This window comes from Tamandua tetradactyla, chromosome 11, assembly GCF_023851605.1.
Source record: "Tamandua tetradactyla isolate mTamTet1 chromosome 11, mTamTet1.pri, whole genome shotgun sequence".
In the NCBI taxonomy this organism is placed as follows: Eukaryota; Metazoa; Chordata; class Mammalia; order Pilosa; family Myrmecophagidae; genus Tamandua; species Tamandua tetradactyla.
The window spans coordinates 26,905,015-26,925,330 of NC_135337.1; positions in this window are offsets into that span (position 1 = coordinate 26,905,015).

Here is a 20,316-nt window from a genome sequence, read left to right on the forward strand (position 1 = left end):
ACAGGAAGGGATATCCACACATCTAGGGATCTGGAGGAAAGGCCCTGAGGAATGCCTGGCAGAGAAAGCAGGAAAGACTTGGAAGAAAGTTGAAACTATGTTTTAGAAGAGGGGCAAATGGACAAGAAAAGAAGAAGGAATGTGAGTACACACCAGTAACAGGAGCCCATGTTCCTAACTGGATCTTAATATTTACATGTTGTAGGATACTTGCATCAACTATATGTGCACCACAGTGGATGACAATATATTAGAAGGGTTATGAGTATGAGCACTACTCGGAAGCCATTTATTTGAATTCTAGGCGCTATTATTTATTATTTATTTATAATTTTGGACAAGTTATTTAACATCTACATATCTTAGTTTCTTCATCTGTGAGATTGTATTCATAATATAATTCACTTTACTGAATTGCTATAAGGATTAAATGGTATAATGTTCCTAAGTATCTCAATGAAAATGAAAAAGGCAACCTACCAGGAAAGGAAAACAGGGCATGTTATACCCATGCCTTTATTCTTTTCAGGTTGTGTCAAAAGATGACTAAGACCAATAATTATTTATGGAAAATGTAACTAAAAGAATCTTAGAGTTTGCATTTTACCATTAGCTTGGGAATGGGGTACATGCGGGTAGCCAGTTTCATGGCAGTAACAAGGGAATTCCTCCCCTGCCCATGAGAGACCCAACAGTTCAGCAAGACTTTGAGCTTGTAATACTTTGATTTTTTGGACATCCAAGCAGTAGAATTGGTCAAGGTCGTCATGTATTATTTTACCACTTATTCAACTTGTTATAACAAATTAAGAAAGAGTTTAAAGTAGGCATCACATTTAATACTATATCCAGCAAACACATTCCACTTGAAAACAAATCGGAATGTTCATGTGTTGAATTCTGCAAAGGTAATTTCATGTCAATGATAAGTATCATAATAGATGGTGTTGAAAGAATTGTGAGCCTGTAATACACTTGAGGTGCTAAGGCAATTGACTAAAGCTACGCCATTTGAGATATTCAGCCTTGGATACATTTTAGAATTACTAATGTATTTATAAGGTTTTCTTGTATCATTTAGCTTGTCCCCTTCATAATTCTAAAGACTTTGATGGAGGATGAGGCCAAAGAATTGTTGAGCATCAGCAATTCAGCACTTTGGAGAGCAGCTATGCCTGTCTTAAATGGTTACGTCAGTGAAAAAATTAGTTCCCGAGTATAGATTAGGCATTGTGGGAGGAGGTGTTAATATTTTAAAAACTTGAATATGCTATTTCATGGTTTATTTGCTGGAGATAGTAAAAAGTATTTATGCTTCCTTCCAAGGTTCTACTTGTAATTGGCTGAAGAAACTCTTTTTGGATTATGTGCTCAAACAATTACAAAAATATTTCTTTAGAGAAAATAGAAACTTTAACGTGAATAGTTTTATGGCGGAATCCATGGGAAGGTGTTAATAATAGGATGGTATATGGGAACCCTGTATCTTAAGCATGATTTTTCTGTAACCTACAATTTCTCTAATAATAATAATAAAAAAGATGGAACCCACAGAAAATACTTTAGAATATCTGTTGCCAAATTCCTATAGTTAGGCTGTGCTAGTGGTATAAATGTGTTGGGAAGCTTCTTGTGCTTCAGCCTGGTTCCTTTCTAAGAGGCTTCTAATGTCCCTTTCAGAGTTGATATAAGATGTCTTTTTAAAGTAGCTATGCAGCACAGTCAGTCTAAAGCTTCTGGGAAAACCATCTGTGTAATCATTACAATCTTGAGACTTGAATGGTGGCTTCAACATGTTGGCAAAAAGCCTTGTTGTTGGTATCTTTACTGATTGACACAGCAGAGCCTTTATTGACTACCATCTGGCTCTCTTGGCCATTTTTTAATTCTGTGCAAAAGGCTGCAGTATCCTCAGATATCTTCCCAGAAGCCCTCCGAATAGAACCCAATTCTCAGGTTTGTTTGTTATGATGACAAGGTGAACTCTCCAATGCCAGATGATGTGACTTGTTATGCCTATTTTTGAGATTTATTTTGAAGTTTTCTGAAAACCCTTTTAAGGCAGTGCCACCTTTCATATTCTGATCAGGGATGGTGTGTATGAATGTAAGTGAAGATATCATGGGGTTGCATTTCTACTAATAGTAAATTCTTAATGGTTGTCAGGAATTTCCAAATTTTGGAAATAAGACAGTACATATATACATTTGACAGGTTGCATCTCTGTACTTTCAGGCTCTACAATTACTTTAGTGCGTGCATCTAACTCCTCTCTAGCTGCCCTCACAATTCCACGTGAAAAGCCCATTGAAATGAACAACATAAATGAATAAATAAAATAAAGAACAGGGACATTTTGCATCAATATTGGAAACTAGGGAAGGGTACCATTTCCCTGCCAGACACTTTGATGAAACTAACTATAATATGGATGGGATGAAACTGAAGGAAGCCACTGTAGTTTGATATACAACACTCTTCTATAATATCGCAGTAAAGTGTTCTAGAAAATAGAGAGATACTTGGTAGAGCCTAACTAACACCTGCTAAATATAATGGGCCCTGAGCCAGATGGGAGCATTTTCCTTAGAATATCTTTTTCTTTGAAGGCTAATACATTTAGAAATGGCCTTCAAGTGAAGGCCATACATTTAGAAGTGGTGAGGTTTATGCAAGTGAGGACACCACAGACGAGGTAATTGTAAACAGAGATTTTAGCTGAATACCAGTGGATATCCACTTAGGCAGCTAAACCAGAAAGGAGACCTGGACAACCGTACAGGGTAAATAGTTTGGAGAATGTTACAAACAGAAAACTAGAATCGAGTTTGGAAGCTTACTAAAAATCTGCTCAGAGACTGCTGTATGGACTTCCCAGGGGCAAAGATTCTCCCTTCCTTTCGGTGGTTGGATCTTACTTCCATCTGCCTTCCAGGGTGAAGTATAGTGAAAGGCTTCTAACCACGTGGATAAAATGTTAAGTACCAGGGCAGAGGAACCAAATATTCATTCAAAGGTAAATAACAATAAGGGGCCACTGAAAATGCTTTTCAACATAAAAGCACAAGGAAGATATAGTACTAAAGAGTTTAAGAATAACATTTAAAAAAACAATGTCTCAAAAGGAAACAGAGGTAAATTAAAAATATATACTTTGTGCTTCCAATAAAATTCTAGAAAACAAGGACTTTAAGATGGGATGAGAGGTGAGATGAGAGGATAGAGTCTGTTTTATAAGCACAAATAACAGGATGAGGAATAATATAATAGTCATGTAATAAAGAAAAGCAGGATCAGCACTGAAGAAAACTGTCAGGGCAGAATTGAGAGAATTTTATAAAACTTAGAAGAGATGGGGGTGGATTAGCAGGTTTGGAGAAAAGACGAAAGAACTCTAACTAATAGATATTTTATGTTCTTGAAGAGAAGAGTGAAATGAAAGTAAAAAAGCAATAATCAAGGCGATAATGGAAGTAGCATTTTGAGATTTCAAAAGGTCCTTAATCAGTGGATTCAAAGACCTCACCATGTACCCAGCAAAATTAATTAGAGGAAGAACACCTACATTATTATAGGAAAATTTTTAAATTTCAAAGATTCAAAAATTTCCATAATTATTTTGTACTGTATACTTAGAAAGGAATAAAAATCAAGCAGGTGTCTGAATCATCCTTCAATTTAACTTTAAATGTCAGAGTAATGATGATGGTGATGATAACTGATAAAAATAACAGTAACACATACTTACTGAGCATTTTTAATGTGTTAGGTACTGTTCAGTATGCTTACACAGGGTAGGTAATTGAAACCTTACAACAAATTTATAAGTACTAACATCCTCCTCATGTTAGAGAATAATACTTTCAATATACCAAAAAGAAAAAAACATAAAAGAAAATTAAAAAATGAAAAACAATAACAGAAAACAAGAAATGAATGAAGAATCACAATAGGCACAAAATACAATGCTATGACATAATTAAGACCAAACATGTTAATTATGACAATAAATATAATTAAATTAAACTCTCCTATTAAAAAAAAAGACACACTGTGTAAACAAATGAAACATAACCAAAAGTCAGTTCCAATTCTAGGATGTCAGAAAAGCAATCCCCTGCCTCTTTTCCCAGTAACAAAAAAAATGTAAAAGAAACAGGATAGGTAAGATACTTAAACCACATGCAAGCAAACAGGAACAGAGACAGAAATTATACTATTAAAGTAGATTTTAATGCAAAAAAACTTTAAATGGAGTTAAGAGGGCAATTTTATAAGAAGACATGGTGACAACATCTTAAAATTGGCCAATACAGAATTATTATGGGAGACAGAGATATCCCTAAATCTGTTCCGAGCACAGATTTTAATGTATTTATCTTATTCAAAAAGGCAATGAATATTTTTTAAAAGCTTAAAGTATATTAGACCACAAAATTTCTTAAATGCAAAGTAGCAGAAGGTTCAGGGCTCTCTGACCACAATGCAAGAAGTTAATGATAGATGCACAGAAGAATGCCCTTACTCAAACCACTTACAAATTCAGCAACAACTGCAATTGTCCTAAATAATTTCTGGTTTAAACCAAGAATCAAAAATACAATTTCAGTGATTAGGAGAAAGGAATTTTAAGAACAGCATATATCAAAGCATATGGGACCCAGTCAAAGCTGCAAACACAGATATTTTACCAATTTAAATCCATTCATTATTAAATAAAGATGGATGAAAATATTTTATCTAAGCATCTAATTCACAAAGTGATAAAAAGACAAACCTACAGAAAATAGGTGAAAATAATAAAACAAAAACAGGAACTACTGAAATAAATATAAAAATTTGTAGATTTAATAAATCCTTGGGCTAGTTGTTGAAAAGTAAGCAAATATTTACAAAGAATAATCCCCATAAAGAAAATAGTACAAGTACTCTATTTTAGAAGAAAAGAAGGATGGAATAATAACATAGTCACTGAAGATTTTAAACTAGGCTATTGTATACAACCCAGATTTTAAAATATGGATTACATGGATAACTTTCTAGTGAAATATAAATTACCCAAATTGATTCAATAAATGGAAAAATTCAATACCCCCACAAACATTGCACAAATTTTAAACATTGTCAAATAATTACCCCTAGAAATATGCCAAATCCAGATAGTTTTATTAACAAAATGTTTCAAGATTTGAAGATTTAACTTCCTTATTCATTTTTGATGTTTATATGATCCTAATAAATACAAAATTTTCCTATGAAATTCTAAATAAAATACATATTGGTAAATTGACTTCTTTAGTACAATAAAATATACTACATTGTCAATAAGTAGAGTTTATTCCAGAAATGAAAGGTTGATTCAATAAGAGGAAATTTATTAGAAGAATAATATATCAGTCAATAAAATGAAGACTGTACTTTTTAGTCTCTAAATGACAAAAAGAGATTTGATAATATTTAAATTCTGTTTTTTTGTACAATCACTGAGTAAATTAATAATAAAAGAATACTCCCTTAATATGGTAGGGCATACCTCTCATACTTACTGGAAATATTCTTGAACCACTGAACAAGACAAAGTTATCTGCTATCATCACTATTATTCAACATTCTCAAAAGGGGTCCTGGCCAATGAAATATGTCAAGAAAAACAATTCAGATGACTAAGGATTATAAAAAATAGATTTACATATGATATAAATTCTGTATTTGGGAAATAAAAAAATCAACTGGAAACTATTAAAAATAAAATTCAATAAAAGATAAGTTATAAAATAAATAAATAAAAAGTAATAATGTTGGATTATTACCAATAATCAGCTACAATACAACACAAATTAAGCCCTAGTTACTTTAGAAACATAAAATCTATATAATTTCTTGAATAAGCTTATCAAGAGAGAAACTCATTAACTTTATTAAGAATTTATATGAGAGGGTAAATTTCTATGGAAAACTAAGTCTACTTTGAAAAAGAAGTTCAAAGAGAGATTTCTCTTATCAAATACTTTCATATCATAAAGCTATATTTATAAAATCTGTAGCAGAGAAAAACAGTCCAGTGGAACAGTCTACAGGTCTTGAAAGCAGACTCATATATATATATGAAAAATTAATATACATTAAAAGCATCCCAAGATATTAATGGAAAAAAGAGACAAATTGTTTAGTAAATAGTGTTGGGGAGACTGTCTTGTCGCATAAAGAAAAATACAGCAGGAGGCATAGAGAAGTCCATATGTATTAAGGATCTAAGTGAGAAGGTAAAACCATAAAACTAATAGAAAATAATGCAGGAGAAAATTTTAGTGCCCAACTTGTGGAAAACGACAACATCCAAGGATCATGAAGGGAAAAAAATTGCAGAATTGATTACATCAAACTAAGGAGTTTTATTCAATGAAAGACATCATGGGCAAGGTTAAAGAGAGATGACAGAATGGGAAAAGATCTTTGATGTAGCTGAAATACAGGAGGACTAATATCTAGAATATACATGAATCTCTTACAAATAAGTAAGAAATAGATATGAACTGTAATAGAACAATGGTTCAAGGGTGCGTAGAGGCAAGTCATAAAGGAGGAAACACAATGGACTAATAAACTATAAACTTACAAAGAGATGCTCAAACTCATTAATAATTAGATAAATGGAGTTTAGAATAATGTAGCTATTGTTTTTTAAAAAAAGATTGCTAATCAACTTAAATAAATGCATCCCTTTATGACCAGTGATTCCACTCCATGAGTGGAAATGAGTGAGAATATTCCTTGAAGCATCATTTGTGGTGGAAAGAAGTTGGAAACAGTCCAGTTACCCTTGCTAGGGAAGTGGATATGTAAATGCTGTGGAAACATGCCACAGAAGTCAGTACAAATTAGTACCAATAAATGATGACATGTAGATATATTCTCACAGCAACATGGGTAGTTTAAAAAAAATTGGGTTGAGTGAAAAATGCAAGAAATGGGAATGAAATTTGTAACACAATATCACTTTTGCAAATTAATAATACATGCATACTAAGACACATTTCACATAAACATACAAATATTGAAAATGATAAAAAAGACAGGAACACTGTTATGTCTGAGACTAAGGAAGGAAATGGCAATGTGAAATATGAATTAAAGGGAATAAATAAGTGAATTAAAAAAGATGGACCTTGCTAGATAGCATAGCAACAAATGTCAGAAAGAAAAATAAGAAAGTAAAAGAAGGAAGGAAGGAAGGTAGGAAGGAAAGAAGGAAGAAAAGGAAGACTGGACAGTGTTAGGAGGGAAGTAAAGGATCTTGCTTTGTTCTCTAATCTGGCAGAGAGCACATAGTCTAGCTAATATTTTGATCTCCAAAGGGGATTAATTCATTCTACATATATTCAAGTCAGTATCATATAGAGGTAGAGGAATGAGTGATGAAGTCCAAATACCCACTTATCATCAATTTAATGATCCCCCATCATTTATAAACCCTGACTGCTTTCTGACCTACATAATGGGAATTGGCATTTCTGGACTGTCATGAGACACAGCACTTTGTAATCTATGTAGAAAGTTTTAGCTATGCAATTTTCTCATTATTATTGTTCAGATATTTAAAATAACCAACAAGATATTCAGCCTACTAAGAGCACTATGTTATAAAGCAAGTGATGCCACTTTCACTTATTAATTTGGCAAACATATAAACCTAGTACTGGTAGGTTTTTGGAAAAATGGGAGTTCAAATTATTCAAAGTTCCTGGAGGGTCTATGTATGTGTATGTGTGTGTGTGTGTGTGTGTGTGTGTGTGTACAAATTTTTATTCTATATATAGACATTTTTAGTGATACGACTTAGAAACATAATAAAAATATATGTAAAAGAAAGTTTATCATGGCATTACTTGTAATGCTGAAAATTTTTTTATAATGTAAATATCTTGATTTGGGAATTGGTTAGATAAAGTAGGGTGTATCCACTGGATTGCATACTATAAAGGCATATAAAATCTCTTCATATATATATATAATGAAATGGGGAAATTCTTACTGTTTTTTGCCACAGGAAAGAAGAGTTTAAAGATTTTAGGTGTGGTAAGTATGAACCAAATTAAAAATAAAGATGGAGGGGGTGCAAGGATAAGCAGTGATGGAGTTCTTGTTTGCCATGTGGGAGACCCAGGTGGATTCCTGGTCCATGCACTTCCCAAAAAACAAACAAACAAAAACAATAAACCACACAAAAAACAAAAATTCAACAAATGGTGCTGCGAAAATGGGATACTCACATGGAAGAAGAATGAAATGTGACCCCCGCTATACAGCATACAAAAAAAAAAAAAATCAAAATTAAAGAAGCTTTGCCCCTGTCAAGATGGCAGGGTAAAATGCTTCAGGGATCTGTCCCCCATAGAAGCTTTGAACAATCAGCAAGAATGGATGGAAGCATCTTTATCAAAGCTTCAGTAAATAGTTAGAAGACTGCAGTAAAGGACAAGGACTAAGTCAAGAAAAAGGTTACTTAAAATCAGTCAGGACCTTGTAGTGCTCAGGCTGGCCCCTTCCATACCCTTCACTGGCTTGGCATGGAGCCAGTCATGATCTTAGTGTGGATTCTAGGTCCTGTTCCAGAGGGAGAAGAGTAAACCTCATGCTCTGGTTTATACTGGAAGCATGTACTTCTGGTCCCATCTGTCTGGTAGTGGCCTGAGGGTCTCACCATCCCAAGACTTGCTCTGCTATAGAAAGGGGTTCACAGAGCTTTCCTACAGAATGCTAGAGGAGAGCAATCAAGTGGCTGCCTGAGGCAAGGGATTGCTGGCTGTAGAATATACAGTACAGTTCTCAGGACCGTAAGAGAACAGTTTCCTAGGGAAGAGGGGATATCTGCATTTGTGGAAATAGAGGAATTCCTAGGGCTACACACAAATGCAAAAAAAAAAAAAAAAAGATATGTGCAGAGAGGATCAAAGTTGCCCCTATATTCTGGCCTGGAACTATTCTCTAAACTCATTGTACAGAGCAGTTTTGATGGAGACCACTCTTACAGGTCAATTTACAAATACTGGGAAACTTGCCTTTTCCCCCTTCTTCTTCTCTTTTTTTTTTGATTGTCCCTGGCATTCAAGGAAAGTTCTCTTATAATACTAATTGGATATGAGCTAAAGAAACAGATATCTCATAGTTTAAATCTCAGTGATAACATATCAAAATAGCAAAATGTCCTGGTTTCAACATAACTTTATAAAGTCTACAAAGAAACAGGAAGTGATGGCCCAGGCAAGGAAAAAATAAAAGCATTAGAAACCGTCAATGAGGAGGGCCAGATCTGAGACATACCAGACAAAGACTTTTTAAAACAATTATCCTAAACATGTTCAAAGAGTTAAAAGAAAATATGGATAAATAATTAAAGAAAAACAATAGATGAACACAAAGATAACATAAATAAAGACATGGAAATTATAAAAAGAATCCCAACAAAACTAAAGTACATAGTTACAGAAATTAAACATTCCCTTGGGGAGTTCAGTAGCAGATTGGAACTTGCAGAAGAAAGACTCAGTGAACTTGTATATAAAACAATTGAAACCATCCAGTCTGAAGAGTGGAAAGAAGAAAGATTGAAGAAAGTGAATAGAGCCTAAAGAATCTTTGGGACACCAACAAGCATACCAGTATATGCATTTTGTGAATCCCAGAAGGATTAGAAAGAAAAAGGGAGAGAATATTCCAAGAAATAATGGCTGAAAACTCAAATTTTATAATAAAAGACATGAATATACATATGCAAGATCCTCAGCAAACTCCAAATAGGATATCCACATGGCAACACATTACAATCAAACTGTCAAAAATAAAAGAGAATTCTGATAGCTGAAAGAGAATCAGCATGTTACATTCAAGGGAGCTTCAATAAGATTAAGTACTGATTTTTCATCAGAAACCATGGAGGCATGTCAGCAGTGTCTTTCAAAAATAAGGGAGATATTAAGACACCGCCAGATAAATAAAAGCTGAGGGAGCTTGTCACGACTAGACCAGCCCTACAAGAAATGCTAAAAAGAGCTCTGCAGATTGAAAGGAAAGGAAACTACATAATAGTTCAAAGCTACATGAAGAAATAAAGATCTCCAGCTTTTTATACCATCAGTGCCACTGATAAAGATGGGTTTTCCAGTAGACCAAGATTTAACTTCTTTCTTGATGAATGCCTATCTATAAAGGCATTTATAGACATTGTCCCTCTAAAGGACAATGAAGGGCTTCACGAGTCCATTTAGTGATTTCTCCCATTCCTAAACAAGATAATGCACACATGATTCAAACAGAATATAATTGCAAATCAAGTTTCATACATCCTCTAGTTTATGTGACTGTGGCCTGCTAAGTCATTTATTTACTGTCAACAGTGAAGCCAGAACATACTTTCTTATTTCACTACAGCTCTCCTTTCTCCTGCCAGTCAAACCTCAATTTCTTCAGTTGCCTTTATCCAGCCATTCCTGATAGAATTACTTTAGCCTTCTAAAGTATTGACTCAAAACTTGCTTAATGATAAGTTAAACAGTTTGTGCAATCATGACCCTAAAATGGGAAAATATATATTGTAAAATCTCAAGTGTAATGATTTGTTTTAGTAGGTCTTTTGCTTTTAGATAGAAATATATATATATAATTCTATCCATGAGTCTATATCTATATATCTTCTATATATCTCTCTCTATATATAATTCTATCCATGCTTATTTTAAACTCTTTTGATTTTTGTTTGCACTTTTATATTTTTTCTTTATTGGTTAGCAGGACCACAATTCCTCTCACTATCTTATACTCCTACTCAAAATGACAACAAAAGGAAAGGTGACTCATATTCCCCAAGCAAAATGTAGTAGAAAACAAATTAAAATATTGCAAATTTAAAAAATTAAAGGAACAGCATCTTTGTATTAAGTATAAATTTTAGGAAAACATATAAAGGAGAAATTTAAAGCCACTATTATGGTAATGACCCAGAGATAAAAATTTTCAGTAGTTTGGTGTTACTTTCTAATTTTTTTGAGAATAAATGCACCACCTTTGTTTTTTTATTTTAATTTTTTATTTTTTTGTATGCTGTATGGCAGGATCACATTTGATTATCTTTCCATGTGAGTATCCCGTTACTTCAGTGCCATTTGTTGAATTTTTGTTTGTTTGTTGTATTTTGTGCTCTCAGTAGACTGATTATTTTGTTGATTATTTAAAATATATGAATAGTAATAATGAGAAAATCGCACAGTTGATGCTTTCTCTATAGATTTTTAAGTGCTGTGTCTGGACAATCCAGCAATGCCTTCTCCATCTTTCCCAACATGTAGGAAAGAAAACAGATCGAGTTTGTAAATGAGGGGACAGAACATTAGTTAATGATAATATAAGAAGTAAGATTTGGATCCTATCATTCATTTCTCTTCCTCTCATGATACTGAATTGAATATATATGGAAAGAATGAATAACCTTTGGGGACCAAAATATTGGCCAGATTATGTGCTTTCTGCTTAATTAGAGAACAAAGCAAGGCCCTGTAACTTCCTCCTCAAACTGTTCAGCATTCTTCCTCCCTCTCTTCCTTAGTTCCTTCTTTGTTTCCTTCTTCCCTCTCTCCTTCCTTCCCTCCCTCCCTTCCTTCCTTTCTCTGTTTTATTTTGACATGGCCTTACTCATTCATTTAGGTACTGTCTATGGCTACTTTTGTACTACAATGACAGAGTTGAATAGTTACAACAGAGATTGGATGACTTGCAGAGTCTAAAATGTTGATAATCTGACCCTTTACAGATAATTTTTTCTAACCCTTGCTATATAGGAAAGAATAAAAAGGAATTAAACAAGCCAGAAATGAGCATGCTTTCAGCAAGAGTTTTTTAATTGCTTCAAAACCACCCTGATTTTTGCCTGCTATTTCTCCCTTTCCATTATCCCTAGTCAGTGCAGTGAGCAAATGCAGGAGCAAAAATTTGAAAGACATATGTAACATATGTAACAGAAAAATTCCTAGAAGCACATGAACAACCTACACTGACTCTAGAAGAAGTAGAAGATCTCAACAAGCCAATCACAAGTAAAGAGATTGAAATTGTCATCCAAAACCTCCCAACAAAGAAAAGCCCCAGACCAGAAGACTTCACAGAGGAGTTCTCCTGGTCATTCCAAGAAAAAAAAAAAAAAATACCAATCCTGCTGAAACTCTTCCAAAAAATTGAAGAGGAGAGAATATTATCTCACTTATTCAATGACGTCAACATCACCCTAGTAGCAAAGCCACATTAAGATACTATGAGAAAAGAAAATTACAGACCAGTCTCTCTAATGAATATGGATACAAAAATCCTCATCAAAATATTAGCAACTCAAACCTAATAGCACATTAAAAGAATTAAACACCATGGTCAAGTGAGTTTTATCCTCAGTATGCAAGAGTGATTCAAGACAAGAACATCAATTAATGTAATACACCACCTTAAATTGAAGGAGAAAAACTACATGATCATTTCAATTGACACAGAAAAGGCATTTGACAAAATCCATCATCCTTTCTTGATAAAAACACATTGAAAAAGGAAACTTACTCAACATGATAAAGGGAGTATATGAAAACCCCACAGCTAACATCATACTCAATGCTGAAAGACTGAAAATTTTACCTCTAAGATTGGAAACAAGACAAGGATGCCCACTGTCACCATTGTTATTCAACATGGTGCTAGAAGTTCTAGCTAGAGATATTAGGCAAGAAAAAGAAGTAAAAGGCATCTAAATCAGAAAGGAAGAAGTAAGACTTTCACTGTTTGCAAATGACATGATCTTGTATCTAGAAAGTCCTAAAAAAATCTACAATGAAGCTACTGGAGCTAATAAATGAGTCCAGCAAAGTGGCAGGATATAATATCAACATACAAAAATCAGTAGTGCTTCTATATACTAGTTATTAGCAATTGGAAAAAGAGATCAAGAACAAAATTCCATTTCTAAGCAACTAAAAGAATCAAATATCTAGGAATAAATTTAACCAAGAATGTAAAGGACCTGTACTCAGAAAATTAGAAAACATTGCTAAAAGAAATCAAAACCTAAAGAAATGGAAAGGCATCTGTGTTCATGGATTGGAAAACTAAATATTGTTAAGATGTCAAGTCTATCCAAATTGTTAAGATGTTAATTTTACCCAAGGCAATCCAAATCAAAATTCCAAACAATCTACTTTATAGAAATAAAAAAGCCAATTATTAAATTTATTTGGAAGGGAAAGTTGCCCTGAATAGCAAAAAAAATCTTGAAAAAGAAGAATGAAGTTGGAGGACTCACATTCCCTGACTGTAAATCATGTTTAAAAACTTTGGTAGTCAAAACAGCATGGTATGAGCATAAAACTAGACATACTGACCAATGGAATTGAATTGAAAGTTGGGAAATAGACTCTCCTATCAATGACCAATTGATATTTGACAAGGATACCAATTCCACTCAACTGGAACTGGACAGTCTCTTCAGTAAATGGTGCTGGCTGGCAGAGCTCCTCTTAGTATTTCTTGTAGGGCCAGTCTCTTGCTGACAAATTCTTTCAGGACTTGTTTGTCTGTGAAAACATTAATCTCTCCCTCAGTTTTGAAGGACGATTTGGCTGGGTACAGAATTCTTGGCTGAAAGTCTTTCTCTTTCAGGATCTTGAAAATATCATACCACTGCCTTCTTGCCTCCAGGGTGCTGGTTGAGTAGTCTAAACTCAGTCTTATTTGGTTTCCTTTGTATGTAGTAGATTGTTTTTCTCTTGCTGCTTTCAAGACTTTCTGCTTCTCTTCAACATTTGACAGACTGATTAGTATGTGTCTTGGGAAAGGCTTATTTGATTTTATTCTGTTTCTAGTTCATTGGGCTTCTTTGACTTGTATATTTATGCCCTTTATGAGGGTTGGGAAGCTTTCTCCCATTATATCCTCAATTACTCTTCCTAGCCCTTTACTACTCTCTTCTCCTTCTGGGACACTAATGATTCTTATATTTGTGCACTTTGTTTTGTCTATCATTTCCCCAAGATCCAATTCAAATTTTTTCATCTTTTTTGCCATTTGCTGTTCTGAATCTTCGAAATCAGTTATCCTGTCCTCTATATCACTTATTCTTCCTTCTGTTTCTTCAAATCTGGTGTTGTGTGCCTCTACCATGTTCTTTATTTGGTAAACAGTCTTTGGTTTCTATATCTGCTATTTTTCTACTTATTCTTTTAAATTCCTCTTTATGCTCTTCTACTATCTTCTCAATCTCCTTTATGTCATTTGCTATCCCATTTATTTATTAAGTAGAGTTGTATGAACATCCTCATTAGTTATTCCAATGTCTGTGTCTCCTCTGGTGTTTTAATTTGGTTGTTAGGCAGGACCAAATCTGTCTGCATTGTGATATGATTAGTGATCTTCTGCTGTCTTCATGGCATGTAATTGATTGACTTTGGAAGTTGATTTCTTTCAGTAGTCTAAGGCCTTGAGTTTTCAGGATGGTTGTACAGCAGGGAGCAGGGCAAGGGGTGGGCATTCAGTGCAGTGATTTGTTTCAGGGCAGGTGTAGGTGTAGATTGGGGATGTTATGCTGATACTTATGAATATGGGCACCCAGCAGCCAGGGAGGATGTAGCTGTGTGGGTGCACTGGTCTGAGGTTGAATCCCTGGTGTGCCCTGGTCTCAGGCATGTAGCCCTTTGTGCAAATGCGTAGAGTTGTAGTAGCAGGTTGGCATTATGCCTTCATGGATTGGAGGCTGATGTGACCCGGCTGTGCAGGTCAGCACTTTCTCAGAGCTGGGAAGTGTGGCTGAGGGCCATACACATGTGTGGTTCCAGGACTGCTGTCAACTGAGGTTCCCAAAGCTGAATGACATGATTGGGAGCCTGTGCACATGCGCGGATCTAAGAGTACCATGAACTGATGTGCAGAGCTCAGAGGGGACAGGATGAGGCTGTGTAACACTATGAGCAGGGGGTCAGGGGTAGCCTGGGTATGAAGGATAGTGCCTGCAGCCTTTATGTACTGGCAACAGCCTATGGGGAACAGGGAGGGCAAGGTAGTGCTTCAGAGGGGTACAGGAGAGGTGGATTGGGCTATACTTAGGGTGTGGGTGTGGGGCAGGTACATGCACTGGGGGCTGGTTGGGTGGGGGCTCCTGGAGCGCAGGTATGGGAGTGGGTGATGGGGTTTGGGTGCATGGGGTGTGCGGTGTGTTGCTGGTAACAGGGCTGTGCTGGTGAGGGTAGCACACCCAAGGAATGTGGCCTGGCTTACTTCCTAGTCCCCGGATCCCATCCATGCACTCCTGCAGACTCCGCACCTCCACACCAGGCTCCAGCTTTTTGCCTCTCAGTTCCTCAGCCTCTGCAACTAGGGCTGCCCCATGTGGTGCAGAAGGCTTTCCCAGGTCATCAAACTCCTGAATCGCCACCTCAGTCACCCTCCTGTCCCTTCTCTAACTTTTCCATGGAGCAGGACTATCTCAAGCTGTGCTATTCAGCCATCTTCCTGTAAGTAATAAATGGTGTTGGGAGAAATGGGTATCCATGTCCAAAAGAATGAAAGAGGACCCCTATCTCATAGCCAATACATACATTAAGTATCAAAGACCTAAATATAAGAGCCAAGAACATAAAACTACTAGAAAATGTAAGGAAGCATCTTCAAGATCTCGTGGTAGGCAGTGGTTTCTTAGACTTTACACCCAAAGCATGAGGAATGAAAGAAAAAATAGTCAAGTGGGACCTCTCCCAAAATGAATCCTTTTATGATTCAAAGAACTTTGTCAAGAAGGTGAAAAGGCAGCCTACTCAATGGGAGAAAATATTTATAAACCACATATCTGAAAAGGATTTAATATCCAGAATATATACAGAAATCCTACAACTCACTAATAAGAAGACAAACAACCCAATTAAGAAGGGGGCAAAAAACTCGAATAGACAATAATCCAAAGAGGAAATACAAGTGGCTAAAAAGCACATGGAAAGATGCTCAGCATCACTAGCTATTATGGTAATGCAAATCAAAACCCCAATGAGATATCATTTCACAACTACTGATTGGCCATTATTTTAAACAATATCAGAAAACTACAGGGCAGGCCACAGTGGCACAGCAGGCAGAGTTCTTGCCTGCTATACTGGAGACCTGGGTTTGATTCCTGGTGTCTGCCCATGCCAAAAAAAAAAAGAAAACTACAACTGTTGGAGAGGATGTGGAAAGAAGTGAACACTGCTGGTCTGGTGGGAATATAGAATTGTACAGCCACTATGGAAGACAGTTTGATGATTCCTCAGGAAGCTAAGTATAGTACAGATATGTTTACACCAATGTTCACAGCAGCATTATTCACAAATGCCAAAGAATGGAAGCAACCCATGTGTCCATTAACCGATTAAAGGATAAACATAAAGTGGAATATACATGTGATGGAATATTACTCAGTTGTAAGAAGTGAAGTCTTGATGCATGGATGGACCTTGAGGATATTATGTTGAGTGAAATAAGCCAGACACAAAAGGGCAAATATTGTATGATCTCAGTAATATGAACTAATAATAATGGGCAAACTCATGGAGTTAATACCTAAGGTATGGATTATCAGGAGATAGAACGAGGGTAGAGAATGGGGAGCTGAAGCTTAATTTGTGCAGAATGTTTAATAAAGTTGTAAATATCTGGGAAGAGATAGAAGTGATGGTAGCACATTATTATGAGTGTAATTAACAGTACTGAATTATGGGTGTGATTATGATTGAAAAGGAAAGTTTAGAGTTGTATATGTCACTAGAAGGAAAGCTAAAGAATTAAACATGGGACTGCAAAACATGTGAACCCTGTTGTGGGTGATGTCTGTGGTTAATAGTACAAATATAAGAATGTTCTTCTATGAACTAGCACAAATGTATGTCACTATTACAAAGTGTTAATAATTAGGTAGTATATGGGGAAAATATACCTAATGCCAATTATGGACCATGGTAGTTAACAGTAATATTTTAATATTCTTTTATCATTTTTAACAAAGGTACCACACCAGTGCTAAATGTCAATGACAGGAGGGTATACAGGGTATGGGGCTTTTATTTATTTATTTTTGAGCAATGAAAATGTTCTAAAATTGATTGTGGTGATGAATATACAACTCTTTGCATATGTGGAGAGAGCCATTGATTGTGGAAAAAAACGTATAGCAGAGAAGTAAGGGAGGGTGGGGACAAAAAAGGACTGGCAGGGTGAGAAAAGGATAGAAATGTGGAAGTTAGAGGATAGAGAGAATGGGGTGAGAAATGAGGAACAGACGAAGCAGTATGAAACTGTAGCAGGGTACTCCCTCCATTTTTAGAGATTTGGCTAGATTTTTGAGAGTTATAATGGGACAAATGGGTTATAATACATAGTGTCTTCTTTCAAGGAAATTGCAATCTGGGGTTGGGGGCGGTGGGAGAGAAAACATGTATACATAAAAATTAACTAATAGAACAAGGCAGTAAAAGGGATATATTCTACAGAATCATAGCAGGTGGTTTAACCCACGCAGATGTGAACTGTAAAACATATTTCTTTTTCATTCCTGAGTACCATTTTAAAAAACATCTCAGATCAGTGATTCAGTTAAAAAATGATACCTAGGGCAGTAGTTTCCACTAAGGTTATCCTCAGGGTCACATCCAAGTGGCATAGATAATAAAAAAGATCATGCATATATTTGCATTTAAAGTGGTATGATTTACATGTATTTGCATATACGCACATATTGTGCATATAATTATGTTTACTGTATGGTCTGCCCTTACATGATATTAAAGTTTAAGTTAGTAGGCTGGAGGGGATCAGTTCTTCATTTTTCTTGTCCTGATTCCTCATTCATCCTGTCATTGACCTTGTCATCTTATGAGAGAGGAGAAAGAAAGATTCTTGGGGGCTGGATGGGCAGAGGGTTGAGTGTTAACAGGGATTAAACAAGACACAGGTTGGAGAATACTGTACTCAATTGATCAGGGTGTCATCTTCCCATAAAATCTTCTAAGACTCTATGTTCTCTGATAGTGAGAGACTGAATACTGTAAAAAAATTTTCTAATACTATTAATAAAATTAGTGAGTATTTATATCTTTCTATTTTCTTTCTCTGCCACATCAAGATAAAATCAGAAAGAATGGAAGTTAAAACTGGGATTATTGTAAGTGCCTAAGGGTTATCAGAAGCTTACTATGTACCAGGAAAGGTGCTAGGCATGTTACATAATAGCTTTCTATACTAATTTTTTAAGCAATTAATTCGTTTATGAAGTAAGTATTATTATCTCTACAATTGAAAAGTAGAGACTTAGATTAAATTACTTGCCCAAAGTCACATGACTAATAAAGGGTTTATTCATTTAAACATATTGATTGCCTCATATATTCAAGACACTGGCAAATTATTGTCTGATGACTCTAGTCATGGTAAGTACTGTACATAAATAGAATCATTATTCCTTCTTCTAATTGTTCATCCTTTGGATGTTTCTCTTGGCAAAAGCACATCCATTCACCCAGTCATTAAAGTCATGAATCCAGAGAGGCATCTGAGATTATACTTATTCCATTAACTCTCATATCCAAAGGAACACTCAGCCCTGTCAATTCCACCTTCTAAATATCTCACTCTTCTAAGCTTTCCTCCAAACCTACATTGTCATGGAGGCATCTTTTGTTCATCTTACTATGTAGATATCTGTCTCTTCTCCTTGTCTCTGGAGAATGAAAGGGAATAGCCAGAGATGACAGCCACCGGGTGTTAGGCATTTTCATTTCCCAGCACTTATCATAGGGGTTGGAACTGAATTTACTCTTTGTTGTAGAAATTACTGAATAAAATTCTCACATATCAAATTTTGAAAACTAATCTGTCTATGAGATGGGGGCCCATAGTGAGTACATCCTTAAAAAGTGTTTCTGGACAAAGACACGCACGCACACACATACATATCCAATATGGTATTCGTAGACCAAGACATTTTCAAATGAAGGTGTCATTTGTTTAGGAAGATGTATCTGTGCTGCAAAGAGCCAGTAAATAGAGCTCATTTTGTTATATAATATAATAATTTTATAAGGAGGTTGGGGAAGAATTGTCATGAAGAATGTGATCCTAAGAAATCAGGCAGAGGGGACCTACAAACTGAAAAGAGGCTCAGAGCTTAAAAATTCCAACAAAGCACCTTCAAACAGAACTTGCTGTCATGAGTTCTTGTCATTTAGGCCAACCTTCTTCCTCCTCCAACCCCAGTGTGGACTGTACCAGTCATAGTGAGTTCAAGTCAATTTAGTAAACATTTATCATGGACTGATTGTGTGGCAAAGGATTGAAAAATAACTAAGAAATGCATAAACAGAATCTCTGCCTTCAGGAGTCTAAATGAACACTTCAGTCCTTTAATGCTTATAACATGCTTTCACATAGACTCTCTCTTGTAACCCAATTACTGTAACTATTGTCCCAATTTTACCAATGCATAAACTAAATCTCGTAATATTAAATGAGATACTTAGGATTACACTACCGGTGAGAATTAAAATCCAGTCTTCTGCTGCCAAATCTTTGCTTTCATATCATCCTGCCATACAGCAGAGGAAATTAATTAAATAAGCAAATTCTAATTGAATACCTAGTTTGTTTGGGACACCTGGGATATGTCAGTGACCAAAACAAAAATCTCTGCCCTCAAGACATTTACATTCTTGCCACATCTTATTGAGTTGTAAATCTCCTTTTGTATAGGAAGGTTCTGTCTGTAGCACACTGATGCCTGAGGTTCTTTTTCCTCAGGGGCAGTAGTTTGCTCTGTGGAAATAATGGTCTCAGGGCCTTACCACTGGAAATGACTTCTTGGTCCTGAAGCTTTTGGGTTAGCCATTTTTAACCACAAGCCATTGATTTGGCTGCCCATTATCAGTTACCTCAGAATTATTTAAGAGCACTGGGCTGTTTGCATTTAATTTACTTAAATATAAACACCCAATCATAGGAATATAAAACAGACAAAAATATTTTCATGCATCATAGGCATTTTGCAAACATATACTGTATAACCAGTTAATTGTTTTCCTTCATAAGACATTTATCTTTTCAAGGCCTTGCCTAATAATTTGATGCCTCTCACTTACATTTTTAACTGCTTATGATTCATTTTTCCAGACTGTTTTCAAAGGGATTTCCATGTCCCAAATAAAAGGCCATGTATATATAGTAAAACAGTACACAGCATCTCATTTTAGCCCAAACATAGACCATGTGGGATCATTT